Source organism: Rhinopithecus bieti, unplaced genomic scaffold, assembly GCF_001698545.2.
Source record: "Rhinopithecus bieti isolate Rb0 unplaced genomic scaffold, ASM169854v2 scaffold_32012, whole genome shotgun sequence".
Classification (NCBI taxonomy): domain Eukaryota; kingdom Metazoa; phylum Chordata; class Mammalia; order Primates; family Cercopithecidae; genus Rhinopithecus; species Rhinopithecus bieti.
The window spans coordinates 4,348,033-4,363,009 of record NW_016814432.1 but is presented as its reverse complement, the minus strand read 5'-3'; positions in this window follow the sequence as shown (position 1 = coordinate 4,363,009).

Sequence of the window (14,977 nt, the reverse complement as noted above, 5' to 3'; positions counted from 1 at the left end):
CGCTGATTGGTGTGTTTTACAGTCCTAGCTACAGAGTGCTGATTGGTGCATTTTACAATCCTCTTGCAAGACGGAAAAGTTCTCCCAAGTCCCCACACCACCCAGGAAGTCCAGTTGGCTTCACCTCTCAGAACCTCAGTTCTAAAAGAAGTTTCATAAAACAGCAGAAAGAAGTTCTTAGATATGAAATATCTTTTTCCAAGCAAGTATTAGATGATTAAGTGGTTAACAGAGCAAAACTTTTCTGGATGTCATGGATGGCCCGCAAAATGCTCTTGGGGCTGAAAAACAGTTATTTGTGTGGAAAGTGGCTGAATACTCGATGCTAGAAAAAGAGTTTGTGCGGCCAGGCACAGTGGCTCACACCTGTAATCCCAGCACTTTGGGAGGCCGAGGCAGGCAGATCACCTGAGGTCAGGAGTTGGAGACCAGCCTGAGCAACATGGAGAAACCTCCTCTCTGCCAAAAATACAAAAAAATTAGCCAGGTGTGGTGGCGCATGGGTGTAGTCCCAGCTACTCAGGAGGCTGAGGTAGGAGGATCACTTGAACCCAGGAGGCGGAGGTTTTGGTGAGCCGAGATCATGCCACTGCACTCCAGCAGCCTGGGCAACAAGAGAGAAACTCAAGAAAGTGAAAGAAAGAAAAAAAGAAAGAGAAAGAGAGGAAGGAAGGAAGGAAGGAAGGAAGGAAGGAAGGAAGGAAGGAAGGAAGACAGTTTGTGCTGCTTGCTAATTCTAGAATGTCCCTATGCCCATGGAAGAGGCCTCTCAGGCAGGTTTTCTAAGAGAATCCTATGGACATCTTCATGCATTTTTTCATTGACTTTCTTATCATTAACGTAGCCTTAAAGTAGGCCCTCACAGGCCAGAGGATGGCTCTTCTGGGTCCTCAAGATGTCAGGAGGACACTTACATTGTCTTACTTAATCTTCTCAACACCCTGAGCGTGTATACTATTTAGCAGATGTGCAAACATTTGACAGACAACAGTCTAAGGGGAGCATTCCTTCAACATTAAAAACGACTCCTGCTCACCCACAACAGGTTTCGCGGTCATGGTTGTGCTATACCCTCTGGTCAGGGTTTGCGTGCTGTGGATCTGAAAGTACTTTATGCTGGTGATCTGGGCTACTGCTTATAATTTCACCACTGGACGATGCAACGTTGCTACCATAGACAGGCTGGGGTGAGCCAGAACTGGCACGATTGTGTGCAATTGAGAAGGCTACTATCTCGTCTGTAAAATGGGACAATGACATCTTACTTATTGTAAAAATTAGAGTTATTGTATGAAAAGCTTCTAGCGGAGAGGCTGGTCTAAATTGCGTGCCAAGACCTGGTAGCTGTTGCTGCTATGCATAGAGGAATACAAGGTCGGCATAAAAAGATGCAGATTATGTGTATGGTGGAAATCCATAGGAGAGCTCTGAACCCCCTGGTCCAAAAAGTCTTGGCGTAAGTCTTCACAAGATTGCACTATATTCCCGTGACTCCATTTTCTGCTCAAGTTCTTCCTTTGAATTGGATCGACTGATGAGACCTGCTTTTCCTTCGGGTTTTGCACTATTTCCTTGAGAATGACACGATTGCCAAAAATACGGTCACGCAGCTCTTCCCGGCCCTTGTCGCGCTTTGTCCTTCTCCGGTTCAGGCAGGTGCACTGATTGGCGTTCGCTGAGGGCTGACGCGAGGTTTCAGCTCATTTCAGTTTCAGCAAATTGGTGGAAACAGAAAGGCTGAGGTTACCATGGAAATAGTCACAGCCTTTCTCAGAACTACCAGAAATACTGTAGTATTTGAAGCAGTGTGGATTTCGCCAACAGACTTTGGAAATAAGACACATTCTGAAAGCTCTTGACAGGCTTAATAACGGTACAACGGGGAGACAGTCATTTGTTTTCTTTTCGGGAAGGAAGTTCCTGAACAATGTGCCCACTCAAGATATTTTATTTTCTTGGAAAGAAAATAAGTGATGAGAAAATCTGTCTGTTTTCATCCATTGAAGCACATTCTCTCTTTCTTAACCGAGACAAAAAAAGAAATCACGGTAACAATCCAAAATAATTATGATCCCAAACGTACTTATATTTGGCTTTGGCATTTGTTTTTGTACGTGCATCTTAATATGTGCCTGAAGTTCTCTCTGAAATTTCACTTCTTACCAAATAGAGAAGGCTCATCAGGAAGCCAGGCAAGAACAGGAGAAGCCGAGAAGCCCTCAGACTCCTCCATCCTGCCTCCTTCCAAAGGCTCCTTCCAAAGGCTCCTTCCAAAGGCTCCCAGCCCCAAGCCAGCAGCAGGCATCTCCTTCTAGACCCAAGCCAAGCAAGCAGAAACGCTTGACCTCACGCTCTCCTCTCGCAAATGTCCCAGCTCTGCTTCAGAGGAGAAACAGAAGAATAAACAGACTGTGAGATGCAAACAACGAATGCAAACCAAGGGAACGCTGTGAATAAAAACGCAAAAGCAAGATTCGCTCCAGGAATTTCATGCCAGAGGATGGTCGATGGCTGGAAACAGGGGTTTTATTTTCTGACCACCACATCCCGATTCGAGCATCCCTGTGGGGCATTTTAGCACTACACACAGGCTTTACTGGGCGCCAACACGTGTATAATAAATGGTGGCTCTTTGACATTCAATTTCAACTCAGCTTTTAAAGTGGCATTAATGGGAACTGAGGTCATTTGTTTCTCACCTTAGGTTTTTTTTTTTTTTTTTTTTTTCATTTGTAAGTTTTAACCACTTAAAAATGAGACATTTGTAGATCATAGAATCTAGGAGTTAATATGAAGTTTGAAAGCCTTTTACGGGTAACATTTACTTAAATATTTTGCCCATTACTCATATTCCATTTTTTGTTCATGTATTTAGATTATTTAATAGAAAGAGTTTATTCCATGTTTACCTCCCATAGTTTACTTTGGAATATCTCAGGACCCTGATATCTGGTCATATGCTGCTTGCTTGTAACAAAACTGAAATGAATTAATTGCATCAGTTTTTGCGTATATATGCGTATCAATACACAAAGTTAGAGGATTATTTATCATATGCGTGGGAAGCATTTCTTATAAATTTGTGAGGTTCATTCATGACCCGGAATGTGTAAACAGAAGGTAATGATAAGGCGCTGGGTTTCTACGCCCCAATGACTGGACTTTTCCACAAATTAGTAGCAGATTTGATTAGATGCCCACTTAATGCAGGCGGTCGCCAAATGGTTTTTGGGATGGTGACTTTATTTGTGTTCCTGTATCATAACCCTCCTTTCTTTGGCAAACTGTGTAGAATTGGGGGCGGGTGATCCACTGGACAGGCGCGGGCTTGGGGGCGGTGCTGAGATGACCCTGCAAGTCCAGCAAGTCTCAAAGTGGGTAGATCCGGTTTTAGGAGATGATGGTTAAATCTGCCTGAGGATGACGTCTTCACGGGAGCCTCTGCACCAACCTCAAGGAGTTTTCTTTTTCAAAGGTCCTTTCCTTCACATGTTATTTATCTGTGAAGGGGACAGCAGGGAGGAGCAGTCTCTGAGCCCTGCATAGGACCTATTGCCTGAAGTATTGTCAGTCCCCAATCCTCTGGTGCTATAGAGAGGAAAGAGTAAGATAATGAAACTTTGAGGTTCGAACTTTGCGTTTTCTAGGAAAAAATAGATTTCTTAATATATGTGATTGTAATGGCAAACAGGGCTTTTAAATTCATGTGCATATAAGATAAATTTTAAATATTCTTAGAGAGTTTTCATGAAATATATTCACGTATTTCATCAGTTCAGTACAAAATGCAAAAATGTCTATTGTATAAAATGGGAGACTTAATCATGACCATGTTAGGAATCTTCCCAGTGACCCCTGGGAACACAGACCCCAGAGCGGAGACATGCTTAGACTGCCATCTGTTTCAGCGTCCCTGTTTCAATGCGCCTAGTGATGGATTCCTGTTCAAGACGTAGAAGCAGGTAACAAATCTAGACTGATAATAAATGGAAGCTGCAACCATAAAACCCCAGTGCAGATACAAGAGACTCTCACTGTGTCTGGCAGTGCCTCATTACCTTGTCAGTGTCAGGATGTGGCTCCAGATTTCCTGCTGCAATGAAATTATATTGGGGCTATCGCTGGAGCACAGGGCAGGCCAGTCACAGGAGGGTGGGGGCTTGAAGGGGGCCACGTGCTGCCAGATGTTCTGCTGGAGTCTGTCTCTTTTAAACTTGCTTCCCCAAAAACCCTCCCCTACCGATTTCTAACATCCCCGTTGCTTTAAGGAAATGCGCTTGGAAACCGCTCTTAATTTGGCTGTGTTTGTTGCCAACAGTCTTTTGTCTTGTCTTCCTAACCTCTGCAGAGGGGAGCTGGCGAGCAGAAGGATCCGATTTCAGCCAAACATGTGTTTCGCCGTATTGAAATGTGCACTGCTTAATAGAGTAAACACCAATATATCTGAGGGCCAGGAGACTGAATTAACTGATTAGTATCAAAGAGTGCTGGGGCCGTAAACGGTAATTGGCCACTTTCTGAGAAAAGGTAGAACTCCTTTAAGACAAGGTCTTCCATTCTCATTAGCCCCTCACAACTAGAAACCATCATTTAGCCTCACCAGGCCAAGAGAGTAAATGATTCTCCAATTTTGTATTCCTTTTCTTTGGATAGGAAAAATGGGTTGAGCTAATTACAAATTGTAAAAAACAAGTAAGTAAAATGCTTATGATACATTTTGCCTATACTTTACGTTTCCCTTTGACTTTTCAACAAGGTAAAAGTAGGATCCAATGTCACAAAGAGAAAGGTCACCTACAATTAAGTGAATGTTTAAAAAAAATACAAAAAATGAGGGACGCTAATAGTCTACATAGGTTTGAAATATATGAGAAATTAAAGCTGTTTTATTTAAGAAGCAAAGCTTGGATCAATTTTCCAGGCAATGATAAAGGAGAGGGACTCTTACCCAGAATTTTTTTTTATATTAAAATGTGTGAATCTGTACATTCTGCAGAGGTACCTGCAATCGTGAGTATTGAAACATACTAAATGTGGGAGTAATAATCAACATGAGTCCTCCCTCATTTCAATTTTCCAGAGACCGCGTGAGTTCTGCTGATAATCCTGAAAACGATTAGCTCTCTTCTCCAATGATGGATGAAGACTACCTCATCCCTTCCTTCTTGCTTCCAACAGTGGGTCAGATCCCCAGGTTCGAAGTCCTTAGATGTGCTTTCTGATCCTGGTTATTCTTTGTCAGCCTTCAGAGCCAAAGCCTTACTGGCATGCAGGTCCAAGGAAAAGTTTCTTTCCTCACTGTATCTTGCCTGTGTTTATAACCACATACACACGTAAACATATGAGCTCTGCATTTCCGAAAGCAATGATATTTTATCCATATCTTATCTATACATTTCTGCTTTGACATTTTATTAAAACATAAAATGAGTACGGTAACCCAATTTCGATCCTTTAACTCAAAAAGTTTATTTATTTATACATAAACTGATTAAAAACTTTTTTTTGCCTTAGGTGGGACATGAATATGTTTTAAAATCTCCATAAAATAGCACAAGGTACTCTGTGTGAACTTACCCAGGACATACAAAAAATTGTAAAATAACTGAAGGGTTAATAAAATAAACTCATTTATCTGCTGTAAATGTTATTTCTTCTTCTTTTTTCCTTTTTTAAACCAGGAAAAAAATTGAGAGTAATGTGCATTAAATCAAGCATTCACTTTTGAAGAGTTCTCAAAGTTTCTGCAAGATAAAGACCATTTCTGGTGACAATGGTTTTAAAAAATAGTTAAATCTCTACTGAGGATTTTAAGCATAGACTTTTTAAAGTACTAGTTCTAGGATTATGGAGTTTTATTAACCAAGCAGAAATAATTTTAATGTTTATAAAACTGGAAGCACTAATCTGTTGTATTATGAAGTGCATAGAAAACTATTTATGAATTTATTTTCTTTTTCTGTGTCTTGTTTTTTAAATTAAAAATAGGAAATTTAAGATTAGGAAAAATATTTAGTAAATATCAAAGTTTCAATTTTAAACCCACTTTAAAATTGAGAAATACTCAAAGAGCAATAGATATGTTAAATAATTGTACTAAAAATAATTTTCACAAGCCTCTAAGCCTCAGAGGGACTTTGTTGTTACTTATACATGTTTTGTGTTTTTATATTTCTTTTTTCTATTATTAGTAGTAGTCTTCACACATTGTTTTAATAAAATCTTTATCTCTTGTGTATTTTATTCTTCTGAACAGTAATAAAACCGCTTTCAGATTTTATGGTTTGTTAGGATTTAAATTAAATGCTATCAGATTAAGCATTTTCCTTGTGAAAAATGGGAAGTGTGAATTAAGCAGCACTTTGGACTGTGTCGTGTTTTTTAAATTAAAAATAGGAAATTTAAGATTAGGAAAAATATTTAGTAAATATCAAAGTTTCAATTTTAAACCCACTTTAAAATTGAGAAATACTCAAAGAGCAATAGATATGTTAAATAATTGTACTAAAAATAATTTTCACAAGCCTCTAAGCCTCAGAGGGACTTTGTTGTTACTTATACATGTTTTGTGTTTTATATTTCTTTTTTCTATTATTAGTAGTAGTCTTCACACATTGTTTTAATAAAATCTTTATCTCTTGTGTATTTTATTCTTCTGAACAGTAATAAAACCGCTTTCAGATTTTATGGTTTGTTAGGATTTAAATTAAATGCTATCAGATTAAGCATTTTCCTTGTGAAAAATGGGAAGTGTGAATTAAGCAGCACTTTGGACAGGGTTTTAATAACAGCTTTAGGAGCAGCCTGCAGCTTTATAATTTCCAGGAAAAGAACAGGATACATACACACGGCAACCAACTTTAATTACATTTTATACCCATTAATAGTCACATGCTCTGTTCATTATTTGAAAATTTAAGATAGGAAAAGAATTTCGAGGAACTGATTTTGAATGCACACTATTACATCCTGCCAGCAGGGGTCACAAAAGCATACACAATGGCTGTGGAGCAGTTCACTTCTTTTCGGAGAGAGCACCTTCCAGTACAGCCAAACATCTGCTCCTGAGAACAGCATTACAACCACATCTTCAAAACCGGGAAACATGAAGTTTGAACTCATTGAAAAGTCAGCTAGATTACTGAAAAATAAAAAAGGATATAGATTTGAATAAATGCTTCTGAATATGGATTTTTTTTAGGTCTTTAAAAAATGACTTGAATCTGTTACAAAGGACCACCTATATTGCATGTTCCCGTTTATACAAAATGTCCTGAAGAGGCAAGTTGATGGGGATGGGGGCAGTGGGTTCCCACTGCTGGGGCTATGGGGAAAGGAGGTTTGAATGGCGGTGAGGGCTTCTTTTGGGCAATAAATATTCCGGAATTGATTGTGGTGATGGATGCACAACTCCATCAATAGACTAAAAGTCACTGAATTGTACGCTTTTAAGTGAAGGTTTCGTGTTATAAAAACGACATCTCACTAGAACTGTTTCAACAGTGACTTCACACATGCGACACTTTAGGGATCTGTGTGTGGAAATCTCCAGGTTTATCTGCCTATGAGTGTTGATGGGTTTAGGGATAATAAACTACAATATGTCTTAGTGATTTACGTTTTTGTCAGTGATTTCACTTCAAATAAAGACAGATTAATTTACCCCAAATAGTTTATTGGGAGCTCTGGAAGGGAGAGCAGTCAGCTAGGAGAAGCTCCTTGGAGCGAGAGGGGCCTCAGAAGGTGTGGAACTCCAGGCTCCGAGCCAGACTCTGCCAGGGGCCTGCTGCCCACCGCCGGGGAGATTCTTCACCTTTCTCCACTCATTTTTCCTGTTCGTAAAATGCGGGGCCGAGCTTTCTCCGTAAGGTGCTGTTTTAACTCTACAAATTCCATTGACTCTCCTCAGGCTGTTTGCTTATTTGTGACTTACTGGAAACTTAGAAGCTTTCCAGTTCATTTCCAGCAAGCTCTCTACATTTGCATGTTATTCGAGTGAGGATGGAGAAACAATTTTATTGTCTAACTTTTGCTAAGCTTGCTTTGGAAGCAGATGTTTGAACCTTTTGCTAAATTACTTGAATTTGGAAGTCTGAATAAAACATTACTTACATTTTAAGGTTTTAATAAAATTAGTTTTTTATTAAAAAGACCTAATTAAACTTAAAAGAATTTCCCAAATTGGAACTTTATATGTAATAAATGATCTAGCAAGCAGTCAGATTCATATATATTTAATAAATACATAGCTTAACTATGCCCCTTTACTTTTAAACCAGCATTTTAAATTTAGAAAAGTAGTGATATGTATTTTCAGACATAGGAACATTTTTAGAGAAACGTGTTTTGAATTAGAGAGAGAAAATTCCAAATTGATTAACTTTCTACTCTTTTACCTCTCCCTTTATGAAGAAAGATTTTTTTGTGGTTCACTCTTGAATTCTCTCATTTCGCTGGATCTTTGTACAGCCAAAAATTGTAACATACTAGGACATTTGTTTTCTTTTCCTCTTCGAGATAAATACTTTAAAGACATCAAAACAAAAAGTCATCTGTCTGGTTCTCCCAAATCTTGTGCAATCCCACAGTACTATCTAGCCCTCACAGCATGCTGGCAGGTGAAATTTGCCTCGGTGCTTTTGACTTTGCCAGTTTTAACTCAGCTCCACGAAGCATTGATCTTTTCTTTTCACTGTCTTATTGCTTACTATGGGCATCCAAAAATGCAAAAAGAGGGTTGAAAATCCCCGAAAGTATCAAAGTAGAAAACATGCAAGAGCCTTGGGGAAACAGTCTTCCCTGCTCATGTGTTTGCATACGTGTTGGTTTGCTTTTCTTTAATTCATAGAGTCTGACTGCAGCGGTCATGTCTGCCCATCTCTCTTGAGGCTTATTTCTTTGGTGTTCAACATTCCAGCTCCTTGAATGTATGGGGCAGCCTCTATCTGTAGGTAGAATCCTGGAACTGGTGAAGTAATTTGAGATTATCTGGTCATCTTCCCACCCTAATAAGATAAGTGCTTTTCTCACGCTTATTCTGCATGGAGGACATGGTCTTCTTTTCCCAGGAACTAATGGCTGCTATACTGCTTTTCAGTGGCGAACTCATTTCATGTTGTCCCGGCTTGATGTCTCTTACAACACAGGGGTGCCTCTCTAGTTGTCCAGGGCCACCTGTCCAGAGCTCAGGCCGTTTAACTCCCTTACCAAGTGGCTCACATCTCAGAGCCAGGCTGTGCTGGCTTAGACTCGGAGGGAAGGTCACCACCCAGCACTTGTTCCCTGTGTGGGCTACAAACTGCTCATCTGTCTCGTCTAGAGACAAAGCACCCATATTTGTGGGCTCATGGAGAGCAGTGTCTCTGGAGACGGGAAGTCTGATGTCATAGATCAGGAGGCATCATCTCCAGAGTTATACAGCAAACACATTTTCATACAAAGAACAGAGCCACAGGAGGCTGCTTCCTTTAGTAATACGGCCAACAGAATGGCATGTGAAGCATATCCTCTTACTTTAAGGTTCCAAGCATGTCTGTACTAGGCACTTGCTGCCTGGGATTCCAGGATACCTTTGTCAGGAACAAGTCGCCAAAATGCACTCATAAGCAGTTAAAAGCTCTATGGGTTAAGATGCTCTATGGGTTAAGAATTAAGAATATGCTTAGATTTGAGTTCTAACCTCTGATTCCTAATACTTCATACAGAAAAGAGACTTGGAATTCTGTCATCATGATGCAGAGGTGGCAAAATAAAAACTTGAAGTTGTGTCTGGTTCGTTGGACAGGCATTTGTGTAAAGCTCATCTTTCATATGAAGCAGTCTGAGTGGCGATGGCTGGTTGCATCCTTTTGCTTTCTTTTTTTTTTGAGACGGAATCTCACTCTTGTTGTCCAGGCTGGAGTGCAGTGGCATGATCTTGGCTTACCACAACCTCCGCCTCCCGGGTTCAAGGGATTCTCCTGCCTCAGCCTCCCGAGTAGCTGGGATTACAGGTGCCCCCACTATGCCTGGCTAATTTTTGTACTTTTAGTAGAGATGGGGTTTCACCATGTTGGCCAGACTGGTCTCAAACTCCTGACCTCAGGTGATCTGCCCACCTTGGCCTCCCAAAATGCTGGGATCATAGGCAAGAGTCACCGTGCCCGGCTGCATCCTTTCATCTTCTTACTCTGCCTTCCAGGTTTTGTGAAGTGAGTGGAGCCTACACCACGGAAAGAATGAATCGATGAGTGAATGAACGAATGAATGAATGAAAGAAAACGTAGACTGCACACAGGCAGATCAATGCGGGCAGACACATGGACACACAGACACATGGACACACAGACACATGGACACACAGACACATGGACACACAGACACCTTCTACCTCCCATCATGCCCAGGTGGTGACAGTTGGGGGAACATGCTTGTCTTGAGCCTGAAGTAGACAAAGAAGCTCCACCCATGGAGCCTAATGGAAAAGGACATTAGGAAAAACGAAGGTGCTGAGGCATTAGGAAGTCAGCTGACCTCTCTAGGCATCAGCCTGAGGCGTCCTCGTTGGCAGAGACGGAATCGATGCTCAGAGAGAGCAAAGAGAACAGACACACCGACATTTTGAAGCCAGGATTAGGAGAACCATTCAGAAGCAGAAATAGTTTAATTATGAATAAGTTCATGAAATAGAACTACAGAAATAATTTCTTCTCACAGGATGTTATGCAGCACGTTTATGTTACAAATTGTAAAACAATTGTGATTTTTCAACACTGTCTAAGCATTCATAAGGTTCCTCTCACAGTGGCATTCAGTCAGGGCGGTATTATTTGTTTTCTATTTTATTTTTCAATTATTTGTGCCACAACTTGCTGTAGTGTAACTTGGAAGTTGTGGCACATACAATACCTGTAGGTGTGATTTTTTTTTAAGGAAGAACATTGAATTTTTTGGAGCTGCCAGGTGTCCAGTTTTGAACCAGCCTGTCTGGTATTTAGCTTTTATACTATAAAACAACTTGAGACAATTGTGCATATACTGATGCCAAATATGTTCTAATTCAGCACTCTTCACCACTGCATATGACCTGGATAAATCTCTCATCCTCTAGGCCCAGTCGACGTCCTCAGGTAACGCCCCAGGTACCAAAACTGAACTCTCCTGGGTCACACTGGGTGTAACCTGAATTCAAATTCTCACTACCTTCCCCACCAGGAAACAGGAAGCCCTGAGAAAGAGAAATATGCTCTCTTTCTAAAATCGTGATTCACTAGAGAACATTTTCATTTATGTAGTATATGGCAAGCATGTTTTGTGGTAAAGAATGAGTGATAGCTTAATTTTTTTTAAAGTTTCCATAAATCAAGTCTTTTATTCTTTTGCCAGAAATTTAAAGTGTTTTCTTTAATTTAAAAACATATTAATGCTCTTTTTAGTATTTTCTTGTAAATGTGAAATGTCTGCCAGTGCCTAGTTAAATTAAATATGCATGTACTCATTTACACAGCAGTTCTGCTCCTGGACTTCTCCACCAAAGAAATCACACCTACCTCCATCGGAAACAGGTGTGAGGCTTTTCTTCTTGTGACACTGTTTGAGGAGGTAGGGAGTGGGGACTCAGATGTCCGTTCCTGGGTGAGGGGACGGGTAACCTGCAGGGAGTGCACAGGCGGTTAGAGGTAATCCACAAGCTGCAGGCATTGCAGTGTGGACAGCAGGAAAGCACAGTGCTGAGTTTGAAAGCAGAAATGGAGTATGTAACACAGTACTATTTACATAAACTAAAAATACATCAGCATGGCCGGGCACGGTGGTTTACATCTGTAATCCCAGCACTTTGGAAGTCCGAGGTGGGCGGATCACGAGGTCAGGGGATTGAGACCAGCCTGGCCAACGTGGTGAAAACCCGTCTATACTAAAAACACAAAGAATAGCCAGGCTTGGTGGTGCATGCCTGTAATCCCAGTTACTTGAGAGGCTGAGCCAGGAGAATCGCTTGAAACTGGGAGGTGGAGATTGCAGTGAGCAGAGACTGCAGTGAGCTGAAATTGCACCACTGCACTCCAGCCTGGCGATAGAGCAAGACTCTATCTTAAAAAAAAAAAAAAAAAAAAAAAAAACAGCACGAGGACGGATCTATTCTAAACACATTAGAAAAGCTGGCTATAGGGAAAGGTGAATGGATGACAAATGGACACGGAAGGCAATCATGGGTCCGTACATCCATGAAGTGAGAAACAAGCCTTGCATGGACCAGTATCATCATACGCGATTACAGGAGGATACTTAACTTTTGGAACTTTGGGCTGAAAAAGTTCAAACACGCATGAAGTCATGAGCATATAAAGTTGAACGTGAACATGTTTTGTACACTGGCCTAATTCCAATTTCTAGAGGTAGCAACTGTTAGCAGTTTGAAACCATTTGTTGTATATTGTTCCAGACTCATTTCTGTGCACACAGAAAGTCTAATTTTGTTTTACAGAAATGACATCATGCTGTGCCTATTGCCCTGCACCTTGCCTTTTTCACTTACAATTTCATATCTATCCACCTATCTATCCATTATCTATCTATCCATCTGTCATCTATCCATTCATTTTCTATCATCTACGTATCTATGTATCTACATATCTATCATCTGACGTCTTCTATTTATCATCTATCCATCCATCTTCTATATATTATCTATGTATCTATCCATCCATCATTTATCTATTATCTATCTATCTATTATCTATCTATCTATCTATCTACCTATCTATCTATCTATTATCTATCTATCTATCTATCTATCTATCTATCTATCTATCTATCTATTATCCATCTATCTATTATCTATCTGTCTATTATCTATTATCTCTCTATTATCTATCTATCATCTGTCTATTATCTATCTATCTATTATCTATCTATCTATCTATCTACCTATCTATCTATCTATTATCTATCTATCTATCTATCTATCTATCTATCTATCATCTATCTATCATCTATCTATCACCTATCTCTTGTTGTTGTCCTTCTATGCCTGTAGATATGGACCAACTTCTTCCCTCCTTTTCTTCTACCTCTTTTTTCTTTCTTTCTCTCTTTCTTTCCTTTCTTCTTTCTTTCTCTCTCTCTCCTCTCAGCCCTGTTTATTGATAATTCAACAGAACCAGTTTGAAGTATGGAGAAATTAGGTCAACTCTACACTTTCACATGGCTTATTTTCAGCTTCCAATCTTAGCTAGTGACATGACTATGTTCTGCATGTCGAGGCCTTGCAGCACTCGCCTTCACTCCTGTGGCTGTAGTTAGACAGCACCTTAGGCTTGGGTGGACACTCGGTGAGCTCCACGCGCGTCCCGCTGTGCCACAGCACAGCTTTCTCCTCGTTGTCTTCTGGCTCTGACTGTAGACATGGAAAAAGCAGAGTCTTCTCCCTTGCACAAGGCTAACTCCTGCCTGAATCATCATGGGATTCTTTACTTTTTTTTGAAGATAAACTTCACCAGAAAAATGTCCAAGTGTTGATCAGCTGTTGAGAGTTTCTTTTGCTCTATTTGTTTTCATCACATTTACCTCATACTTTTATTTTTAATTTAATTTTGTGCAGTTTTTCTCAAGGCTGACACATCACCAACTCTGTTTTCAACAGTCTGTATTCCGCATTCATTGCTTCTAACATGGAGCTAACTTCTGCAATGATGTGGTCACCACTGGAACAGGAAGCTTGCTGTTCAGAATCTGGAGAAATTCTTGGGAAGTTTAATGCTGCCAGTGAGAGAAACACTCTGTGAGCTGTTCTCAGGGTCTGCGGAGACGGCTCAGGAATGGCAAAAACTGGAGGCATGAGAATGCTACCGAAGGGACAGACTGCAGTGCTGGGCATTGTGTAAGCCAAAGCCACCGGTGCCTCCATGTTTCTGACCAAATGCTTCAGTGCTCTTTAGTGAGTGTGTCACAGACAGGGTATCTTTGTAGAGATCCAGAGTTGGTACCATTGTGATTCTTAGCCTTCATATTCATCACACACTGGAAGGGCTGCTGCGTGCCAGGTGTTCCAGCCGGCCATCTGCGGGGGAAGGAGGAACATGGCCTGGAGATGCAGAGCTTCTGGGCAGCATAGCGCTGAACTGCTGCTAGCTAAGAATTGCTAAATAACTCAGGTTCAGCCAACTCTAATCTGTGTTTTATTTTCACTAAGCTTTTTGCTTACTTTAGTATAGGCATCCTTGGAGACCCAGTAAGAGAGTTAGTTAGAGGCGCTCTCCATGATGCCAGGACAGATGAGAGGAGTCTTAGGAGTACCGGGCCTGGTCAGTCTCCTGAGGCTGAGACTGTTCGTCCACTCCAGAGCTGGCTTTCCTCCTTCTTTGTTAACAGAAGTGAAATGTTACAGGGAAGGCAGCATGCCTGGCACCAAGGCATAAGCTATGATTGCTCTATCCTGGCAACTCAATTTCTCTTTGCCAGCCGTGGCTGGGCATTGACCCAGTCCTGCCACTGAGCTCTAGGAGAAACTGGCTTGGAGACGGATTTTCCTTGGCAACCCATAGCTGCATGAGAAGAAGCCCTTTAACTCCTCCTGTCTGCCCACATTGAGTGCTCCATGACACGTTCGGCTCTGTGCCACATCCATCCACGCACGACCTTTTCCCTGATTAGCTTCCCTCATGGCGTCAGGATGGCCACCAGCCACAACTGGGCAAGAAGGCTCCCTGCTCGTATGAAGGAGGCGCATTGCTTTCTCCTTCCCTGAAGGACCCTCTCAAAACTTTTCCATGCGTTCTTTGGTCCAGGTGGAAATACAGGAAGAATATTACCAAAAGCGAGTTAGATCATGTACGGGAGAAACGATGTTCAAAAGTCAAACACATTATCAGTTCAACACAAGCTGCCTAAGATTTTGGAAGGGCACAGCTTGCAGAAGGAAGGGACTGGGAAGATACTTTTTCTTTCTCTCCTAATCGGAGAAAGAATCTGGAGAGCAAGAGGAGGGAACGCCTTGCTG